The sequence below is a fragment of the Lactuca serriola genome, chromosome 9 (assembly GCF_051521515.1).
Source record: "Lactuca serriola cultivar US96UC23 chromosome 9, Lser_US96UC23_V15, whole genome shotgun sequence".
NCBI classification, from domain to species: domain Eukaryota; kingdom Viridiplantae; phylum Streptophyta; class Magnoliopsida; order Asterales; family Asteraceae; genus Lactuca; species Lactuca serriola.
In genome coordinates, this window is record NC_136416.1 from 141,442,775 (window position 1) to 141,466,256 (window position 23,482).

A 23,482-nucleotide genomic window follows, 5' to 3' on the forward strand; every position below is an offset into this window, starting at 1 on the left:
TGTAATTGGTATAAACATGAACTGATAGTAGCACAGTCCTTTTGGGTTGCCCTCAAAGCTAGCAATTGGATGGGATTACTTTCAAGAAAGAGAAAATAATTTATTATTTGATTAATAAACTTGAATACATAATTTTTTAATATATTATGATAACAATATATTAATTAGAAATTATAATATTTGATTAATAATTAATCAGAAACTAATTGGAAATAATTTTAGGGGTAATTGGAATAATCTATAGTGTAGAGGCCATTTGGCAATTTATTGATATTTGAGGAAAAGCCCTAGAACCTCCATATAAAGAGGTTGAAAGAAATCTTCTAGGAAGGGCCTGGAAATTTCGTCCAAAGGCTCTTAGATGGAGGCATGTAGGCTATTTGGTCACGAAGGAAAAGGATTAGGGTTTCCACCCTTAAACCCTAGCTTTGGCTATAAGCCACATCATCTATATAAGGAGCCTTAGCCTTCACATTTTTGTCATTCCTAACCCTACGAGACTTCTGGCCGAAATTCTCCTCCTCCCTTTCCATATTCCTTAGTTGCTAGCATTGGGTGTGAACTATCAGAGGCACGACGCTTGTGGTGCTAGCTACCAAAGTTTTAAAGAAGAAGGATTCAAGATTGTTTACAACAACAATCTAAAGGTTAGATTTCTTATCATGTGAATTAGTTTATTTATAGTAAAGTTTTGTATGCTAGAGATTCAGAGTATGTTGCTATATGTCAAACAAATAGATCAAACTAGGTTGCATGCGCCCTAATCAGCTGAATTGTTTTGATTGTTGTCCGCTTATGGCATTGTAGTTGTAACCTTGATTCGGCATTAGAAGGATGCTCAATCCGATCATGGATTATTGAGTCTTCATCGAATGTGACATGAGTAGTTACCTCAATAGTTTTCCTTGAAATATTGAATACCATGAAAGCCTTGGACACGCTAGATTATCCCATGAACACTCCTTTGTCAGCTTTAGCTTCGAACTTTGATCAATGATCTCTCTAATTCAAATTGTAACAGACACACCCAAACACATGAAAGTAAGAAACGTCAGTGTTTTCTCCCCTTAACAATCTCATAGGTAGTTTTCCTATGATGCTTAACAATGATGGAACGATTATAATTGTAGCAAGTTGTGTTGATAATTTCAGCCCAAAAGGATAGAGGAATACCGACTTCAAAAACCATAGTTCGCCTAACTTTAATGAAAGTCTAATTTCTTCTTTCATCAATGTCATTTTGTTGGGGGTGGGGGGTTCTAACAGCATAGAAATTTTGAGAGATTCCTAAGTTCTAGCAAAAAAGCATCTATGGAGGAATTCCTGAATTTAGTTCCATGATTACTACGTAATTTCCTGACTTTATGGTCATAAAAGTACTTCCCATTACTTAATGAGTGATATAATTTCATCAACAACATGACTTTTCTTTCTCAAAAAGATCACCCATTTAAATCTTGAATATTCATCTACGATGACAAGGGTGAACTTCTTCCCAGATCTTGACTTAATTGGGACTGGTCCAAAGAGGTCTATATGGAGGAGATGAAAGGGTTTGGTGATGGAGGAACAGAACTTTGGCTTGAAGTATGACTTGGTTTTCTTTCCCTTTGCAAATGCTGAATATATTTTATCTTTAACAAACTATATCTTAAAATTTTCTCGCACAATCTGATTCCCAGAAAGCTTGATATGTTCTTGAAGTTCAAGTGAGATAATCTCGTGTGCCACATCCAATTCATATGAGATTGAGCACGAGAGAAGAAACAACGTTGAAGAGAGTCTTCACAAAAAACATGTCCAGAACAAAGATGTCATTATGTCGGTTTGCAGTCGGTACAGTGACATTCTTCTGATCAACAACTTTTCCTTCCTTCTTGTTAAAGTGAACTTCAAAGTCAAGGTCACACAGTTGCTTGATTGAGATGAGATTGTGTTGAAGACCTTTTACATCTGAAATATTCTTGAATACAACATAATTGAATTTGACAGTTCCATATCCCTTTGTAGCTCCTTTGCAACTGTTTCCATATGTAACAGTTGCACCATCCTTTCTTACAAAGTCATCCAAAAGTGACTTGAACGCTATCATATGTCTTGAACAACCACCATGAAAGAACCACACTTTCATAAATAAAAACATTATTACTCCAATTTACTCCAAAGTACTTCAAAACATGCTACACGCATATTCATAAATAATATTTTACATTGATAATTTGATTACAAAGACTGGATACAAACCGACTATTTCAAAGTGTTATATATTACATAACTACCCATGATACTATAATTTGACACATGCATGAGTACTAAATACAAAAGTAATAGTTTTAAACTATTCAAAGTCTTCTATTAGTATATGACGAAACTAGATCCTTATTACCTACAATAGTTAAACACTGAGAGGGATAAGCGGTGATGCTTAGTGAGTTCAACAATAGATACAATATAACGTTATGTCACATATATACTTCAATATGGCAGAAGAAAAAAGGAACAAGGAGCAACAAAGGCATATGTGAATCATGTGACAAGCTTTCCATATCAATCAATGATTGGATTCAAAGATATACAATCAATGAGACATAACAATTTTCATACTTGATATACATCAATAAAGCTTCAGCCCAAATAGCACATAAGACATACACTTTCTGATTAACCATTTTGGTAGATTTTAGATCATTCTCTCCGTCTGTCCATCTGTCTGGCGATGATAAGATGTACTGAGAGCAACTCGAGATCCCAATTCACGTTGCATACTTGCCCACAAATGAGAAGTGAAGCGAGTATCACGATCAGAAATGATTTTTAATGGCACACCATGTCTTTCAACAATTTCATCCAAGTATACTTGTGTGTATTTCTCCATTGGATCCGTTTCATGCATTGCGAGAAAATGTGCACTATTAGTCAGGCGGTCTACAATTACCCAAATGATATCATGTTGTTTAACAGTCTTTGCAATTTGGTAATAAAACCCATGAACAGTTCTTCCCATTACCATACAGGAACACTAAGACTTTCTAGAGTTTCGTAAGGCTTTTGGTGCTCTGCTTTGACTTGTAAGCATACTAGACATTCATGTACATATGTTCTAATGTCTCTCTTTAATCCAGGCCACCAACAATCAACCCATACATCAGAGTACATTTTACTTATGACAACCCGAAATTCTTTCGCTTTGAAAGCTCAGTCATTCAACTCAAGCGAGTGTCAGAATCATTCCTGCAATCATTTAGCATAGTTTAGAGTCTGTTTGAAGTGTTATGAGCCGAGTACATTCAAAGAATGAGTATTAGGAAGTACCTGTTGGATTCACTGAACAACACTCCAGCCCTAAACTCCATCAAGTGGAGTTTACGGCCGTAAACATAAAGTTTACGGCCGTAAACTCAACCAGGGCCGTAAATTCTCCCACTATATATATATAAGGGCACTTCATTCTTCTCTTTCTTTCCTTCCTTGGCCGAAATCCCTTCAAATCCTCTCAAGTATCATCAAGTTCTTCATCCTAGATCTTCAAAAACGTAAGTGTTCTTCACCCTAGTTGTTGTTATCCTTCTTAATCATGAATCACTCTTTGATTTCATCCATGAAAACATCCTTTTCTTCTAGATCTTCATAATCTTCAACTTTCACCAAGAACACACACTTGTTCTTGGTGGCCAAAAAGACCTTCTAAGGCTTCTAAATCGTAAGTATCCTTTCCATGCACTTGTTAACTAGTAAAATCACAAGCCCTACTACTTGGAACAACAATTGGTGGATGATTCCCAGGAGTTTGTGGCCGTAAACTCCCTTGGCCGTAAACCTCTGGACGTAAACTCCATTTTGTTGCATGTTTGGACCTTAAACTCTTCTATTATCCAAGCCTTAGACCGTGAACCCTTAATGGATGTTGTAGGATCTTAAAACACACACATATGCATGTTTGACCATGCGTTTACGGCCGTAAACTCCCTTGGCCGTAAACCCATGGCCGTAAACTCATGGTAGTGCCATTCCACTTTCCTTTAATGAATCACATTTGATTCTAACACTTGGTCAAAGTGTTTCCTAGTCCCGTGAGGTGTTTCCTTGCATTTGGTTGCTTCTAAACACTATATTTATGTCAATATATGACATTATATGTCATTTAGGACTCCTTAAGTCTCAGAACTTCATTCGTCGAACTTCTCATCCTTTCGCGCGTATACATTTGAATCACCCACATCAAGTGAGTTCATACCCCGTAATCAATCTTTTAAACTATTTTAAATACTTTTAAGGGGGGGGGGGGGGGAATACAAGTTGAACACAATGATAATCATGTAAATGTTTGTTATAAACATCTTTCAAAAGATTGCTTATGTCTTTTATAAGTGATCAAAACATTTCAAAAACTCTTTTAAAGTTATGTTGCTTTATAGTTTAACAAAACTCCGTTTTTTAAAGTACAAGCATAACTTAGTAGATAAATGAGTCTTTTTCAATAACTGTTCAAGTGAAATACTAGTAAACTATAATAGGTATAGTTTAGGGGTTCAGTTCATGATATAACAAGTACAGAGATAAACATGTGATATCAAGTATAGAGAGGAACATACTATAACAAAGTACCAAGAAAAACATGTTAATATATCTTTCCGGGTTTGCGTTGACACCAGTACGATTTCACGTACCAGGGTTAGCAGACACTAGGTGATAAAACTTAATAAAATATCTTTCCGGGTTTGCGTTGACACCAGTATGATTTCACGTACCAGGGTTAGCAAACACGAGGTGATAAAGCTTCATAATATATATTTCCGAGATTGCATCGACACTAGTACGATTTCACGTACCAGGGTTAGCAGACACGAGTTGATAGTTATATCCAACCTAAGTTATTTATTTATAAAAAGGGTACATCTGTAAAGTACCTGATGAAAATAAATAAGATACATAACTTATTGGTAACATGAACATTCAGTAGAAAGGGACCTATAATGCTAACCTTATGATTCCTTAATGTATACATCAAGGGATATATATTAATAAGATCCGATAGGTAATAGGATGTGTGCTTTCCGCTTCATTTCCTGTTCCTTGTTTGGTTGTGCGCTTAGAGTGGATTCACCCAGCCTATTATCCATTCGATCTTAGTATTATATATGTTCAGTATACATTAAGTCATCATAAGGGGTACCAGGTATGGGTCAGGTCATAGAATACTAAATCATGCACAGTTTTCTAGTACAAAACATACCTTATGAATCAGAACTTTTCGTATACAAAAACTAGAAACTTACCAGTAAAGGGTTTAATCCATTTTATTAAACCAGTATAACTCAAAAGACCTTAAGTGCTTAATCCTATAATACTTTAGTTTATATATCAAGGTTATATATAATTAATACCCGATAGGTAGTTGGATGTGTGCCTTCCGCCTCGTTCCATGTTCCTTGTTTGGTTGTGGGCTTAGGGCAGATCCACACAATTAACTATCTGTTCGATATGAGATTATATATAGCTAGTATAAACTAAGTGGTTATAGAAGGAACCACTGTGGTTACTATTTCTATTATAAGAAATAAGGGTTTTCCTAAAGAATATTTTCATCAAATATAAAGGAACTATTACAGTTTACTCCGTGAGTACCAAGGGAATACACCAGGGTTATATACAACAAGGATCTAACAACCAATGGGATTTGTGCCATCCGCCTCATTTTCTCATCCTTGTTTGGTTGTGGACTTAGGGCAGATACACACAATCGATTGTTTGTTTACTCTGAGTTTTATATAACTTGTATCCATTCACCACTCATAGAAAGGATAGTAGAGTCATTTTTACTTATCTTTCATCAAAGCAGGAAATATAGGATTTTCTGGAGGAACAGGCAAATTTTTCTAAACAAAACTTGCAACTTACTACAACTTACTATACTTTCTTACAACTTACTTACATCACTAAAAGCTTATGAACACACCAGCTTAATTGCTAATAAACTCTTTCAAATAACTTGTATTCTTAGGAAACTAATAGACAAGTACTCGCGCTGGGAATTCAGAAGATGGAGCAGTATAGCTTCAAGTCTTGTTTTGTTATTTGCTGGTGTACTCTCTGTTTTGTGAACACATAATTTGTAAACACTTTCTTTCTAATGAAATGGTTGTTTATTACTTTGATTACTATGATGCATGTCTTGTGGTACTAAACATGACGTCCTCCACCCCAGAACGATTCCGCCATTCCGGTTTTGGGGTGTGATAGATTGGTATCAGAGCATTGTTCATGGTGAGCTAAGTATATCAACCGATAAAAGATATACAACTATAAATACAATGGGGCTTAAGTGCTCTGGATAATAATATATTTTAAGAATATAACAATAAGTTATAAAAATATACCTACTTGCTTATACATGTATACATACTAGAGCAAGTATCACAAGAAAAACAAAACAGAAGTATTTAAAAGTTAAATATTGCGGCAAAAACTAGGCAGTTATGTAATCGTATATGGGTTCAATATAGCCTGATCAACTATATTCATTTGAGATGCGACCGACATGTTCTTGGGAGTGATGTGGTGTTGCAACAGTGTTAAAACTTACCTAACTCTATACAAGATATTTCTAGATCAGAACATCAAGGTCAGAATACTTTAGGAGTATTCTATGACACTAACACACGATAACAAGTTTGAAACATACTAAGTACATTACATTAAAATACTATAGGAGTATTTTAGGCACTATATAAATAAATTATGTGATAACTTAAAAGACCCTTACGGATAGGTCTATAATCTTGTAATATATACTCCCAAGGTTTTATATAATTGAGATTTTATAGACTAAGAATTTGTGATCTACGCTTCATTACCTGTTCCTTGTTTGGTTGTGGTTTTGGATTAGGATCACTTATTCGAAGGCCTATTTAATCTTAAATTATATACAACTTGTATATATAGTACAAATTATAGGAGCACTCTGTAAGGATCACCCCATAAAGTTACCCTAAATCTCATAGATTCTTTAGTCACATCCATTCTCGTACGACAAACCTATATAGATGTAACCACTTCCTCATAGCAATCAACAGAAGAGTCAAGGAGGAACACGAGTAAGTTCAAGAGAAGTTTTCAAGGAGGGATCAGACGAAGTAACCACAACGTCATATGCGTCACACTAATAAATATTAATCTTGGTTAAATGAGTTAGTGAAAATACTGCTCACATTATTTGTTAGGATTATTTTCTTACATGCAGTTGGTAATAGTTATTTAGGTCACATATATTCATTCGAGGACAGCCATTTCTAATTCATAAAGTTTATTCGGTATAGACTGTATTATGAATCGTTTCCAGAACCCTATGGAAGTCAAGACCCAATACATTCAGAACTAGGATAACCTTGTCTTTTAGCTTTCTGCTTTTATCCACTGCTATAGACTTATTCTATCTCATATTTGTATTCTTAGCAAAAGATGGCTCGCGGTAGACCAGTAAGGCGTGTAGTCAACAGCACGATAGAGAATTTGCCACTACAGTTTGACCTAGCTGCTTTTTAGGCAGCGGTAACAGCAGCAACGGCAGCCACCCTAACCCAAATTCACGCAAGTGGTATCAGTGGATCTGGTAGCGGTGCTCACCTAACCAACCACGAAGATACCTACAAACACCCAAGGGAATGTTCGTATAAGGACTCCATGAACTGCAAACCCAAATCCTTCAATGGAGAAGGAGGAGTCATTGCCCTGATGCAATGGTTCGAGAAAACAGATTCGGTCTTTGAAATCTGTTCATGCCCAGAAAGGAGCAAAGTCAAGTTTGCTGCCTGCACCTTCTCCGGCAGAGCCTTAACATGGTGGAATGGCCATGTTAAGTCACTGACTTTATCAGCGACTAACTCTATGGGCTGGGAAAACTTGAAGGAAATGATGATGGGAGATTACTGCCCAAGGGGTGAAGTACAAAAGCTGGAACAAGAACTATGGGAGCTCAATCGGCTCAGACATAGTGGCCTACACTGACAGGTTTAGCGACCTGGCAGCACTGTGCTCCGGGATGGTTGCCCCAGAGAGCAAGAAGATAGAAAGATACATATGGGTTCTAACTGCCACGACCCAAGGAGATGTGTTATCTTCTAACCCAGCCACATTTGATAGCGCCAAACGCCTGGCCCAATGACTCAATGACCATGGAGTCTGCCATGGTATGGAAGTCCCAGTTCCCGAGCCATCAAAAGGAGAGGACTATACATGAAAGTCAGGGAACAAGAGGAAGAAGAAGCGAACAACACAGGAACCCCTGCAAGAGCAGCAAACGAGTACTATGTACGTCACCACAACACCTGCTACTCCAACACCTTCCAGTCGATATGCTGGAACCCTCCCAAAGTGTGGAAAGTGAAACTATCACCACATCAGAGTATGCCGGGAAATGTAGTGTCTGAACTGCCACAGAAAAGGACACATAGTCCATTTCTGCAGGACACCGGCTCAACCGATCTCCCAAGTCCGCGGAGTTGAGGAAAACCAAATCTACTATGGTTGTGGTGAGACTGGACACTACCAGAGGGACTGCCCGATAACAAAGAACTCAAGCGCGGATGGACGCATTCTGATGATCACCGTGGGAGAAACAACCTCGGAGTCGCCAGCGAGCAGCGGTATATTTTCAAAATAGTATTTACTTTAAAAAATAATTTATATTTATATAAGATTAAAACTTGGGGAAAACACTTAAAAGTAACTTTAATAACTCACCTATGGAAACAAGTCACAATATTCAAGAAAACTAAAAGATCCGTTCGGAGAAGTTATGATGGCTTAGCATATAAGTCATGGTTGTGCATAGCTAAGACGTTGCAGACTTAGAGTGAGTGATTCTGCCTTAATTCATGTTCCTTGTTTGTTGTGGATTTGAGGCAGAGTTACTCAGTTGACTGTCTTATTCATCTTAATTATTCATAACTTGTATATGACAGGCGATCGTAGTGATACCAAAGAGGATCGTAGTTTAAAGTATCGACACTAGTTATCAAAACACTTTCATTTGTATGTACTCGCTCATCACGGTACGATACGTAGAAGTGTTAACATCAAGGGGAAAACATAAAGCACTAGAACATTTACATAAAGTACATTGTCAAACACACTAGGAGTACATTATCGAACACATCAGGAGTACATCATCGTATAACAGAAGTTTCTTTTGAATCGGCCAAAACTTTTTTCAGTAAAGAGTCTGTTACTATCATTCATCATGAATTGGCGTGGTCCTCACCATACTAAGTTCATATGTTTCTATCGCCTCAACCGTCAAGTTCACGAACCTTCATCATTCGTATCGATAGTCCGGCCTAAACCTCAGTTTTGTCTTTCATATTCTAAACCCTGAGGTACTCGTGCGAAGGGTACTTTGTCCTCTGAAGCCTTGCCGCCGTATGTTCCGCACACCTTCATGAAATACCATTGGTCCAGCAAACCAAGTTCGAGCACAGAGGCAAAGGACGAATACAGCCCACCTATCACTATTCAGTGTATACGCGAGGGTGGTATATGATTATGATTATGCAGATTTAGTATGTGTGTTTCCACCCTATCTCCTGTTCCTTGTTTGGTTGTGGACCTGGGGGCAGAGTCGCACATCCGACCGTCTTACTAATCCTAAATTATATACGACTTATATACACGAGGTAATGATAGATGGACCAAGTATGAGTCTTATCATTAACACTAGGGCAAAGTTGTCAGGTCAACGAGTGGGTATTCTGTAAATCAAAGGAGCGCAACCCTAGTAGTACTTCTAAGAAATCTAATTTTGGGAAAAAAATTCCATCTAACGGGGGGATGATGTGACAGCCCGAAATTTTTTTGCTTTGAAAGCTCAGTCAGTCAACTCAACCGAGTGTCAGACTCATTCCTTCTATCATTTAGCACATTTTAGAGTCTGTTTGAAGTGTTCTGAGCCTAGTACATTCAAAGAATGAGTGTTAGGAAGTACCTGTTAGATTCATTGAACAACACTCAAGCCTTAAACTCCATCATGTGGTGTTTACGGCCGTAAACTCAACCAGGGCCGTAAACTCTCCCCTTATATATATATATATATATATATATATATATATATATATATATATATATATATATATATATATATAAGGGCACTTCATTCTTCTCATTCTCTCCTTCCTTGGCCGAAATCCCTTCAAATCCTCTCAAGTATCATCAAGTTCTTCATCCTAGATCTTCAAAAACGTAAGTGTTCTTCACCCTAGTTGTTGTTATCCTTCTTAATCATGAATCACTCTTTGATTTCATCCATGAAAACATCCTTTTCTTCTAGATCTTCATAATCTTCAACTTTCACCAAGAACACACACTTGTTCTTGGTAGCCAAAAACACCTTATAAGGCTTCTAAATCATAAGTATCCTTTCCACACACTTGTTAACTAGTAAAATCACAAGCCTTACTGCCTGGAACAACAATTGGTGGATGATTCCCAGGAGTTTACGGCCGTAAACTCCCTTGGATGTAAACCCCTGGCTGTAAACTCCATGTTGTTGCATGTTTGGACCTTAAACTCTTCTATTAAGCAAGCCTTAGACCTTGAACCCTTAATGGATGTTGTAGGATCTTAAAACACACACATATTTATGTTTGACCATGAGTTTACGGCCGAAAACTCCCTTGGCCGTAAACCCATGGCCGTAAACTCATGGTAGTGCCATTCCACTTTCCTTTGATGAATCACATATGATTCTAACACTTGGTCAAAGTGTTTCCTAGTCCCGTGAGGTGTTTCCTTGCATTTGGTTGCTTCTAAACACTATATTCATGTCAATATATGCCATTATATGTCATTTAGTACTCCTTAAGTCCCGGAACTTCATTCGTGGAACTTCTCATCCTTACGCGCGTATACGTTTGAATCACCTACATCAAGTGAGTTCATAACCCGTAATCAATATTTTAACCTATTTTAAATGCTTTTAAGGGGGGGGGGGATACAAGTTGAACACAATGATAATCATGTAAATGTTTGTTATAAACATCTTTCAAAAGATTGCTTATGTCTTTTATAAGTGATCAAAACATTTCAAAAACTCTTTTAAAGTTATGTTGGTTTATAGTTTAATAAAACTCCGTTTTTTAAAGTACAAGCATAACTTAGTAGATAAATGAGTCTTTTTCAATAACTGTTCAAGTGAAATACTAGTAAAATATAATAGGTATAATTTAGGGGTTCAGTTCATGCTATAACATGTACAGAGATAAACATGTGATAACAAGTACAGAGAGGAACATACTATAACAAAGTACCGGGAAAAACACGTTAATATATATTTCCGGGTTTGTATTGACACCAGTACAATTTCACATACCACGGTTAGCAGACACTAGGTGATAAAACTTAATAACATATCTTTCCGGGTTTGCGTTGACACCAGTATGATTTCACGTACCAGGGTTAGCAGACACGAGGTGATAAAGGTTGATAATATATATTTCCTGGTTTGCATCGACACTAGTACGATTTCACGTACCAGGGTTAGCAGACACGAGGTGATAGTTATATCCAACCTAAGTTATTTATTTATAAAAAGGGTACATCTGTAAAGTACCCGATGATAATAAATAAGATACATAACTTATTGGTAACATGAACATTCAGTAGAAAGGGACCTATAATGCTAACCTTATGATTCCTTAATGTATACATCAAGGTATATATATTAATAAGATCCGATAGGTAATAGGATGTGTGCTTTCCGCTTCATTTCCTGCTCCTTGTTTGGTTGTGGGCTTAGAGTGGATTCACCCAACCTATTATCCTTTCGATCTTAGTATTATATATGTTCCGTATACATTAAGTCATCATAAGGGGTACCAGGTATGGGTCAGGTCATAGAATACTAAATCATGCACAGTTTTCTAGTACAAAACATACCTTATGAATCAGAACTTTTCGTATACAAAAACTAGAAACTTACCAGTAAAGGGTTTAATCCATTTTATTAAACCAGTATAACTCAAAAGACCTTAAGTGCTTAATCCTATAATACTTTAGTTTATATATCAAGGTTATATATAATTAATACCCGATAGGTAGTTGGATGTGTGCCTTCCGCCTCGTTCCATGTTCCTTGTTTGGTTGTGGGCTTAGGGCAGATCCACACAATTAACTATCTGTTCGATATGAGATTATATATAGCTAGTATAAACTAAGTGGTTATAGAAGGAACCACTGTGGTTACTATTTCTATTATAAGAAATAAGGGTTTTCCTAAAGAATATTTTCATCAAATATAAAGGAACTATTACAGTTTACTCTGTGAGTACCAAGGGAATACACCAGGGTTATATACAACAAGGATCTAACAACCAATGGGATTTGTGCCATCCGCCTCATTTTCTCATCCTTGTTTGGTTGTGGGCTTAGGGCAGATACACACAATCGATTGTTTGTTTACTCTGAGTTTTATATAACTTGTATCCATTCACCACTCATAGAAAGGATTGTAGAGTCATTTTTACTTATCTTTCATCAAAGCAGGAAATATAGGATTTTTTTGGAGGAACAGGCAAATTTTTCTAAACAAAACTTGCAACTTACTACGACTTACTATATTTTCTTACAACTTACTTACATCACTAAAATCTTATGAACTCACCAGGTTAATTGGTGATAAACTCTTTCAAAATAACTTGTACTCTCAGGAAACTAATAGACAAGTACTCGCGCTGGGAATTCAGAAAATGGAGCAGTATAGCTTCAAGTCTTGTTTTGTTATTTGCTTATGTACTCTCTGTTTTGTGAACACATACTTTGTAAACACTTTCTTTCTAATGAAATGGTTGTTTATTACTTTGATTACTATGATGCATGTCTTGTGGTACAAAATATGACGTCCTCCACCCCAGAACGATTCCGTCGTTCCGGTTTTGGGGTGTCACATTACTTGTACCAGGATGTATTAATAGTTTAGATTTTTGGGCCTCATCCAAAATCTTCTGTGTTAATCCACCAATCTTTGGAATCCATAGTCGATTCATAAATACCTTCAGTCCTCGTGGATCATCAAGTAAAACATCAGTATAATGTATCATCCTTTCTTTCTTCACATTTTCTGGCTTTACGGCCTCTACTTGTCATTTCTCTAGTTCATCAAGAATAGTGAACTTTACTATAGTGTGAGTAATAGTATAACACATACTATTATGACGAACTTTTCTGCTAAGAGCATCAGCAACTACATTGGCCTTTGCAGGCTGATACAGGATTACACAATCATAATCTTTGATCGGCTCCATAGCTCGTTGTTGTCTCATATTCAGAGTTTGCTGACTGAATATATACTTGAGACTTTTGTGGTCGGTAAACAATTGGCATTTTGTACCAAAAAGATAATGTCTCCAAAGTTTTAGGGCAAATACCACTGCAGCAAGTTCAAGATCATAGGTAGGATAATTCTTTTACTACTCTTTCAGTTGTCTTGAGGCATAGGCTATCACTTTACCACGCTGCATCAATACACAACCGAGTCCCAATCTTGAAGCATCGCTATATATGGAGAAATCATTATCACCTTCTGGGAGTGATAAGATTGGAGCATGAGTCAAAAGATATTTTAAAGTTGAGAAAGCTTTTTCTTAGGCTTCACCCCATTCAAACTTTACTTCCTTCCATGTAAGACTCGTGAGAGGTATAACTATACATGAGAAATATTTAATGAATCTCCGGTAATATCCCGTGAGACCCAAGAAAGTACGAATTTCAGAAGCATTACGAGGCGTTTCCCAATTCTGGATGGCTTCGATTTTGATAGGATCTACGGATATACTGTCACCAGAAATTACATGGCCGAGAAATTGAACTTGGCGAAGCCAAAATTCACATTTGGAGAATTTAACATATAGTTTCTCCTTTCGAAGAAGTTCTAATACCTCACAAACATGAATGGCATGATCAGATTCAGACTTAGAATAAAGTAGAATATCATCAATGAATACGATGATAGAATTATTGAGCATTGGACGGCATATGCGATTCATCATATCCATGAATATAGCAGGAGCATTTGTCAAACCATGACAAGGAATTCATAATGCCCATATCGAGTACGAAAAGCAGTCTTCGGTACATCCTGCTCGTGTACTTTAAACTGATGATAGCCAGAACTCCATATGCGATTCATCATATCCATGAATATAGCAGGAGCATTTGTCAAACCATGACAAGGAATTCATAATGCCCATATCGAGTACGAAAAGCAGTCTTCGGTACATCCTGCTCGTGTACTTTAAACTGATGATAGCCAGAACTCCAATCAATCTTTGAGAAATAGCTAACACCTTGAAGTTGATCAAACAAATCATCTTGTTCTTGATAGTCACCTGATTTAGTTCATGGTAATTAATACACATCCGCATCGAACTGTCTTTCTTCTTGAAAAATAACACTGGAGACCCCAAGGAGAGCTATTCGGTCAAATGAAACCTTTGTCAAGTAATTCCTGCTGTTGGATCATCATTTCTTTCATTTCAGCTGGCGCAAGACGATAAGGAGTCTTTGCAATCGGACCAGCACCAGGCACAAGGTCAATTCAGAATTCCACTTGTCTGTCCGGAGGAAGTCCAATCAATTCTTTGGGAAAAACATCAGGATATTCTTTAACAATGGGAACATCATTTACCGTTTTCTTTTCCTCTTTTGAGATATCAACTGTATAAGCCAAATAAATAGAATATCCCTTTGATATGAATTTATGAGCTTTGAGGAAAGAGATTATTTTTAAGATTCCTTGTTCACCGTAGACATAAATAGGATTTTCCCCTTCAATGGGAATACGTACTATCTTTTCATAGCACAAGAGTTCTTCATGGTTCTTTGACAACCAATCCATGTCGAGAATACTATCAAAGTTGGGCAAGGAGATAGGAATCAGATTAGCAAGGAAATTATAGCCTTCAATTTCTATGACACAATCCCTATAAATTTTATCAGCAAGTAATGATATACTTCCTGCAGTATCTACATGAAATGGTTGCGCTAGTGGATAGCAAGGAATTTGAAAGGAATACGAAAATTCATGAGACACAAAAAAATCTGAGGCACCAAAATCAAATAAGATGTGAGCAATGTACCCATCACAACATTCAGTTCTTCGCGTGCCTCCTCAATGGTAATCCGGAATGCACGGCCCTTAGCTTTTGGCACCTCCTCCTTTTTAGTTGGAGTACCCTTTGATTGTTGAACAGGAGCTTGACTTCTCGTCTGTTGTTGAACAGAAGCTTGACTTCCCGTTATCTGACTAGTAAGAGTAGGGAAAAAACACTTCTTGTAGCTAGCAACACCACAAGCAAAGCATGTAACATTCTTTATCGAGCAAGCTGGTTTTATGTGACCCGTTTCTCCACATCCATAACAGACCACATATTCCTTTTCTATTCTGCATTGGCCCGGATGATTCTTTCCACAAATGTGACATGAAGGCGATTGAAGAGAAAAATATTGTGACCTACCGCAGCCATGAGAAGCACTCTGAGATTGTACTTGTTTACCAGTTTCAGTTCGAACAGATTGAGCTGGTGGAATAAAGGTAACAGGAGCGATTCGATCAATACGTGGATGCTTCGAAACAAAAAGAGTGGCACCACGTATTTCTAAGTCATGCTCGCTCTTTCGAGCATACTCAACAGCCTTTTCAAATGACAGAACATCCCGATTAGCCACGAAATCGCAGATTTCATACCGTAATCCATCCAATAATAACTAAGTTTTATCGTCTTCAGTTAGAATATATTTGTAGCAAACCGTGCTTTTTGATTGAATTGGTTTTCATAATCAATCACAGTCATTCCTCCTTATTTAAGCTCAAGGAATTCTTTCTTCAATCTCCTCCTCATGTCCAAAGGACAATACTTCCCTAGCAAACGAGTTTTGAACATTTCCCAGGATAAATTCTCATGGTCATACCCGTTGAGAGCTTCATATGTTGCTTCCCACCAGACCAAGGCTTCTCCAATGAGCAATGTAGAAGCATAATTAGCCTTGTCTTCATTATCCACATGAGAGATACGAAATACTTTCTCTGTGTTCTGAATCCAAGTTAGAACTATGGGATTAAGGACACCAGAAAACTCTATAGCACCACTACTCTTGAATCTTTTTAATGAAGGATGTCTCGTCTATCCTTTTGAAGATTCTCCGATGACTTTCTCTTTTCCTTTATCACCGCTCTTTTTGTGTTCTTCGAGAGTCTGCCAAATAACACCAGTAAGTTTACCCAATAGTCACTCCTCACGAAGGGATACTGGAGTACCTCCTTCATCAGGATGAGGATCTCCACCCACCTCTGGCGTATGGCTACTCACATGTTCAACCATTGCTCTGCAATATGGAGTAACATTGTATTTTAGAATATTAGGGTTTTTCATTGCCTAATACTTTACTCAAGTTTTTCCTAAGGTTTGTATCTATATACTTATAATGAATCCGTTCATATATTGAACTTCTGATGGTTTAAGTCTAAATACCAATCCGTGGAATTTAGTTCACTTAAACTACTGCTCTGATACCATGATTTAAAAGACCCACACTTTCATAAATATAAACATTATTACTACAAGTTACTCCAAAGTACTTCAAAACATGCTACATGCAAATTTATAAATAATATTTTACACTGATAATTTTGTTACAAAGACTGGATACAAACCGACTATTTCAAAGTGTTATATATTACATAACTACCCAGGATACTATAATTTTACACATACATGAGTACTAAATACAAAAGTAAAAGTTATAAACTATTCAAAATCTTCTATTAGTATATGAAGAAACCGGATCCTTATTGCCTACAATAGTTAAACACTGAGAGGGATAAGCGGTCACGCTTACTGAGTTCAACAATAGATACCATATAACGTTATGCCATATATATACTTCAATATGGCAGAAGCAAAAAGGAACAAGGAGCAAAAAAGGCATATGTGAATCATGTGACAAGCTTTCTATATCAATCAATGATTTGATTCATATATATACAATCAATGAGACATAACAATTTCCATACTTGATATGCATCAATAAAGCTTCAGCCCAAATGGCACAGAAGACATACACTTTTTGATTAAACATTTTGGTAGATTCCAGGCTTTCAACCCTATCTAACCTTCTTCCAATGCCATAGGGGTAGAAGTCATTCTCTTGCGAAACATGCTCTACACAGCCAGAGGCTACATACCAATACAACTGTGAATCTAAGTCTTTTCACTGATCACATGGCCAAAGGTACAACTTTGCTATCATAAATAAAATAAATAATAACAATGGAAAAGCACATAGCACATATAACACATAACATACAAGTGTACCTATATATTGAACTCACCGTGAAATAACTGTTGTAGCAAACTGTGCTTTTTGATTGAATTGGGTTTCATAATCAATCACAGCCATTCCTCCTTGTTTAAGCTCAAGGTATTCTTTCTTCAATATCCTCCTCATGTCCAGAGGACAATAATTCCCTAGCAAACATGTTTTGAACATTTCCCAGGATAAATTATCATGGTCAAACCCGTTGAGAGCTTCATATGTTGCTTCCCACCAGACCAAGGCTTCTCCAATGAGCATTGCAGAAGCATAATTAGCCTTATCTTCATTATACACATGAGAGATACGAAATACTTTCTCTATGTTCTGAATCCAAGTTAGAACTATGGGATTAAGGACACCAGAAAACTCTATAGCACCACTACTTTTGAAAGTTTGAATGAAGGATGTCTTGTCTCTCCTTTTGAAGATTCTCCGGTGACTTTCTCTTTTCCTTTATCACCACTCTTTTTATGTTCTTCGAGAGTCTACCAAATAACATCGGTAATTTTACCCAATAGTCACTCCTTACGAGGGGATACTGGAGTATCTCCTTCATCAGGATGAGGATCTCCACCCACCTCTGGCGTATGGCTACTCACATGTTCAGCCATTGCTCTGCAATATGGAGTAATATTGTATTTTAGAATATTAGGGTTTATCATTGCCTAATACTTTACTCAAGGTTTTCCTTAGGTTTGTATCCATATACTTATAATGAATCCGTTCATATATTGAACTTCTGACGGTTTAAGTCTAAATACCAATCCGTGGAATTTAGTTAACTTAAATTACTGCTCTGATACCATGATTTAAAAGACCCACACTTTCATAAATATAAACATTATTACTACAAGTTACTCCAAAGTACTTCAAAACATGCTACATGCATATTCATAAATAATATTTTACATTGATAATTTGATTACAAAGACTGGATACAAACCGACTATTTCAAAGTGTTATATATTACATAACTACCCAGGATACTATAATTTTACACATACATGAGTACTAAATACAAAAGTAATAGTTTTAAACTATTCAAAATCTTCTATTAGTATATGACGAAATTGGATCCTTATTACCTGAAATAGTTAAACACTGAGAGGGATAAGCGGTGACGCTTACTGAGTTCAACAATAGATACAATATAACGCTATGCCATATATATACTTCAATATGGTAGAAGCAGAAAGGAAAAAGGAACAACAAAGGCATATGTGAATCATGTGACAAGCTTTCCATATTAATCAATGATTTGATTCAAAGATATACAATCAACGAGACATAACAATTTCCATACTTGATATACATCAATAAAGCTTCAGTTCAAATGGCACAGAAGACATACACATTCTGATTAAACATTTTGGTAGATTTCAGGCTTTTAGCCCTATCTAAGCTTCTGCCAATGCCATAGGGGTAGAAGTCATTCTCTTGCGAGACATGCTCTACACGGCCAGAGGCTACATACCAATACCACTGTGAATCTAAGTCCTTTCACTGATCACATGGCCAAAGGTACAACGTTGCTATCATAAATAGCAGAAATAATAACAACGGAAAAGCACATAGCACATATAACACATGACATAAAAGTGTTCCTATATATTGAACTCACCGTGAAATAACTGGGGGTTAAAATAGTACTTTGGGCAGCACTTCGTTACAATAATTAGCTTTCTTTGATGAGAACCGGGAGATTTCTTGAAAATTGGGTCTTGCGAAGGTTGAGCTTCTAACTGAAAAGATAAATTTCTTGGGCTCGTCGCACACTTCGGAATGTATTTCGGGTTTTTGGTATGATCCCGGGGCTTCCGGGGAAGTTGGAATGGTAAAAATATGAGTTTTGGGGGTGAAAAGTGTGAGATTTCCAAAATTACCCGGGAGGTCTCGCACCTCCTATATATAGGTGCCAGCCTCAGATCCGAAGGAAGGAGAAGCAGGCACGTGGCTCGCATGCGCGCATGCGGGGGAGGGGTGGGGGGCAAGTGGCGATTCGAGGGCGAGACACGGGGAAGGCACGAGTCGGCTTCTTACTGGACCGAGCCGTCTGTGCGAGGGGGTGCGACACAGGTCAGAAAGCTGGCCTCGGATGACTCACCAATTCGGACACGCGGCATGCTGCAAGCGAGGGTGACGTGGCCGAAGTCTCACCATGCGAAATTCCTTGGATTTTGGGATTTTTCTCAGTTTTGGTGCCCCGAACTTCAAAAATCAATAAATTTTGCATACGAGCTCCGTTTTTTATGTTCTTTATATGCACGCGTAGGTGAAATTATACTCTACAACTTTTGTTTAGACTTCGTCGGCTAATTTTGAATTTATTTTTAATATTATTATTTTTAATAGACCGGGACAGGGAAATCCATTAAAAATTCATAACTTCTTCATTCGATGTCTGTTTTCATCTCTCTTTTTACCGTTGTACTACTCTTGACGAGATCTTTGATTCTTGTTTAGGTTGTGTCGGCTAAAAATCACTTGATCTTTATTTCGAGTTTTTAGTTGTCTACTCCTATTCCGAAACTTAGAAAAATCATAACTTCCTCATACGAAGTTAGATTTGGTCGTTCTTTGTATGAAAATTCTCGGTTTAACGAGTACTACGAATTTCATTTAGATCACTTCGGCTAAAAAGGTAGTTTATCGAATACTCACTTTTTACGCTAAATAGTGTTTGTCGATTTTGTCGCGGATCTTCGTTTGGTTATAACTTCTTCGTTATAACTCGGATTTCGATGAGGTTTTCCCCTAAATGTTTCTAACAAGATTCTTTACAAGTTTTAATAATAAAATTTTGCTTATTCCAAATTTTATATTTTAGCGAGCTTTCAATATTTGGCATTTGATTGGAATCTCATAAGACTTCCAATATTTTCCGAGTTATTATAAACATAGTTTTACTTCATTTCTAGTAAAAACTATCTGTTAGAATTCAATACTCAAATTTCATATAATATTTCATATTATTATTCATTACAAAACACGATAACTAAACGTGTACGTTACACACCATCTAATTACCAAATATGTTTTTACCCTGAAAAACTAAAATGTACAATTAGTATACATTGACCCATCTTGCAATGGGTCACTTAAGAAAAATATGATAACAAGCGTCAGGGAGACAGTTCAATGAGTTTCCCTTTTTGATGCATTTATTATTTCGAGTCATGATGTTGTCAGCAAGAACAGAGTTGTCTTCAGATGTACACTCGCTGGCTCTATGGGAAACATCACCACACCGATAACAAACTCTGGTTCCAGAATTCTTTATTTTAACATTAGAAAATTGATTTTTTTTAACAATAGACCCGGAGGAATCTTGATCGTTATATTTGAGAACTCTTGCTTTAGTTCAGGACCAAGAAGTATCATCGATGGTGTGCTCAGATGACGCTTTGTCTTGGGACACAAATGAGTTGGAAGAATCATCTAAAATAGAGAGCCTTGATTAACCTCAATATTCAATGTTGCTAACAAAGCACTGAGGAAACATACAGAGAATTTCATTTACAAAATGAACTTCACCATTGGAAATGGGAAATTTCAACAGGATCTTAGTGGAGGGCAAAACATACTCATAATGAGAAGGTTGATGAGAAGGATCAAGAGCAAATAAACGGGATACACATTTGGTATTCTCATTAGAGTCAGTAGTACAATGTGTATTACTCAGAGTTTGATTTATGTAATAGGTACTGGCAAATCTATTTTTAAAATATTTGTCGAGACTATCAGCGTTATAAAAAGTTTTTTTAGTCTCAACCTTTTTTATTAAGGAAACAACACCTTCAACATCACCACCAAGGATTTAGATTTTCTCACACTGATCAGGAATTTGATCATAATTAATTCCCATGACATTACAATGGAAAGAAGCCCAATTATTTAAAATAAGTTGAATTCTTCTTGCATGATTAAAACTTTTTCCTTTTCAGCGTGAATAAAATTATTAGTCTATGAGATACACAGGAGATTTCCTTTTTTTTAAGAGAGAATGGGAGTTCTTAGAAAAAGAGAGTTTTTCATTAAGACTTCTTAACCCAGTTTTAAGAGAAGATTTTTCTTTATTGGAGATAGAAAGATCAAAAAGTAAATGATTAATCATGACAACTTTTTCAGTAGAGGAGTAGTTAACAAAATTATTTACTAGATACATAGAGGTTGAGTCCCAGTCCTAAGACTCAGAGTCATTTGTTGCTTGAGAAAGGTCAGCGTCAAAAGTACTCATGATGTCCCTTGGTGCTTTAGCATGAGACACGATGATTTGAGCCATGAGACACTTACCTTTTGTAACTTTATTATCAGAAAATCCTTCTCTGTCGAAAGTGACTGATGAGGTGCTCATCATCTCTTGTGCAGTTGAGCAGGTTTGAACCAAACGTTAGGTATGATATGGAAGAGAGTTTCCAATAAAATCCTCGCCTTCACATCAAGATTTAGATCTATTTTCTCTTCCTTGTTGTAACCCAGTATAGACTTCTGCTTTAGTCCACTATCGGATGCATTGTCATTAGAGAATCGATACATAGAGACGATGGGACCCTTGTTAATGACATCAAACATGTCATAGTCCATGATCTCGAGAACTTCCATAGCCTTTGATTTCCATGCAGCGAAGTTGACTTCATCGAAAGGAGGGATCTTACCAACAGTAGATGATTTGGGATTATAGGTGGTCGACATGATAGCTTGAGTGTATCGTAAACCCGCTCTGATATCAATTAAAGGTTGTATCGATCGGATACACTCAAGTATGATTAAAAAAGAACAAACTAACAAAGAAAAGATTAAACAAAAAACAAAAGAACACGTATGATCACAAAGTTACTTTCACTAAGAAAGAGGGCTCTCACAAAGAGAAGGAGGTCACAAAGACAGCACCAAGCTCTATTATGGTTTGACCCTAATTGTACATTATATACGATTACAATAACAAAGATCCCACTATTTAGGGGATATATACTGATATATGTAAAGGTCTAATCCTTATCACTAAGATTACGGATTAGACATCTATTATACAACGTATAACTGCTTAATATACATATGATCACTAAGATCATTTAGTTCACGTTGACGTTGTTCATACTGAAGTTGGTGCTAGTGTTGGTGGTCAGCGTATAGTATTTGACTCACAATATCATAAGGTGTGACCCTACAGGTTTTCGATTTTTTTTAAACCTAAAAATCCGATTTGGGTTCAGTTTGAACATTATTAACAGACCTCTCTCTCTCTCTCTCTCTCTCTCTCTCTCTCTCTATATATATATATATATATATATATATATATATATATATATATATATATATATATATATCAAACCAGCAAACAGCTAAAAGAAATAAAACACTCATACATTATATAATTTAATTATACGTTTAATATATTATTTATAATTATTATATTACCTAGTTAGAACTAGAATGATAATTTAGTGTTTAATTATGAGTTAATATATGTAATATGTTATCATTAGTTTATTATCTTATTGAGTTGACTGAAACTATGTGTTAAAAACGAAAAGCCAAAACCTACCAACCAATAAATTAAAATCGAAAAACCTTCTCAAAACTCGAACACATCCAAAAACAAAACCATAAGGGTGTGTTTGGTTAGCAGGAAAGGAATGGAATTCGAGGGAAAATGATTTCAATTCTCTCGAATTCATGTGTTTTGTTAGACTTAGAGTAGGGGAAAAAAATTCCTAAATGAAATAAACTTTATACCATACGGAGGAAAATGAATTTCTTCTAAAGTTAAATGGAAAACATTCATTCTTATCTAGAAAAGTGGCATATCACAAAAACACCCCTTTATACTTATCAGAAAATCCACCACCACTACCACCACCACCACCACTATCACTGACCATCAACACCGCCGCTACTGCCGCCACCACCACCACCGTTGTCGCTACAACCACTACCATCGCTGCCACCGACCACCATCATCACCGCCATGACCACCACCCACCACCACTGTCGCTGCCACCACCACTCATCATCACCGCCGCCAGCGCCACCCACCGTCACTGCCTCCGACACCATCACCATTACCATCGTCGTTGTTACCATCGTCGCCCCCACCATCACGGCCACCTACCATTGTTGT